A 1,588-nucleotide genomic window follows, 5' to 3' on the forward strand; every position below is an offset into this window, starting at 1 on the left:
AATTTAATTTATTTCCATTTTTTACAAATATTTAGTCAACAAATAAATTTGAATATAAAATTTCACATAAATTAAAAAAATCACTAATAAATTGACTATATTATACTTTAATTTATTTTATATTAATATTTGAAAAAATTGTATACAATTAATATTTAAAATTTAAATAATTTGTTAATACTGTTTCCAAATTTATAAGATAATGACTTCATAATTACGTATATTTCAATTTTAACTAATAGTCAATTAAGAATCGAGTTTGACAAATACACGCATATTAAAAATTTATTATAATGACAACAAAAGTTTATTTATTAAAAAGTAAAAGAGAAGGTTTGTGCCATATGCACCACAAATTTGGTTTGCGATCCATGCCATTGATGCTTTCTTCTTTTTCCATTTTTTATACAAACAAAGTTCGTGCCTTCACAACCGCAAAGACACAAAAGTGTGTGGAAATAATTGGAATAAACAACGAATGTGTTTTCTGGGCACAAATAGAATCCATTACTCTTTTTTTTTTTTTTCTTTTTTATTTATGATATGGGAAGCAAACATCATTCTCCTACCACAATTTTTCTACTTAATTTTACAAAGTCAAATATACTTTTATAAAAGCTTAAAAAACACTTTCACTCTAAATTTACTCATCTTTCTTCGGATTCTCATCGTTCTTAAGTAAGACAGAGATTATACATGCAAAAACATTCTAACTTTCAAAACGTCAACAAATAATATATATAGTTATTGATAAATATAATTAACATATTGTATAAAATGTTACATATATTATTATTCATGAGATATATGTCAAGACCACATAACTTAATTATGTGTTAATATTAAATTATTGTAATTAATTTTGAATAATATATTTAAAACAATATCATCTTAATTAAATTAATAAAGATCAAGTACGTATAACTTAGTAGATAGACATGTATTTAATAAAAAACAACTCTTATCGACGAAAATTGCTGGCACTGAATGCGATCATTGGCCGAAATTGGCAACATTTACTTGGATGCTTGCAGGTCTTCAAATTTCATGAGATGATAATGATGAAGAAAACTTACACAAAAGCAGAGGTAAGAAAGAATGATTTGCGTAGGTAACTGAACCACTGCCAAATAAAACAAACAATCATATATATTATGACAAGACGAGAAACCCAATATTTAACATTTAGTATCAACATAGTGATCCGAATATTTTTAAACATGGACAATAAACAAGGAAACAGATTGTTTAAAGCACTAGAAATGACATCTCATCACCTGGTTAACCAGTACAGTGCTTCTTAAAACTGATCAAATAAATGATCTCTTGTAAGTACTCATGCATGTAACTGCATCAGTACTTTTTTTCCAAGAAAAATACGAATAAAGTAGCTGATTGAACTACCCAGAAGATGCTGAGTCTGGTTTTCTCAGAAGTGGAAACATGAGGATTAGGATGATTATGAACGGATCTGATGCATCCTACACTACAAAAAAAAGCTTATTTAGAGGGGTTTTTTTTTTCAATTAGCGGGGGTTTTTACCCTCCGCTAAATAAATTGCGGGGGTTTTTCAAACCCCCGCAGTTT

This window comes from Vigna radiata, chromosome 2 (genome assembly GCF_000741045.1).
Source record: "Vigna radiata var. radiata cultivar VC1973A chromosome 2, Vradiata_ver6, whole genome shotgun sequence".
In the NCBI taxonomy this organism is placed as follows: Eukaryota; Viridiplantae; Streptophyta; class Magnoliopsida; order Fabales; family Fabaceae; genus Vigna; species Vigna radiata.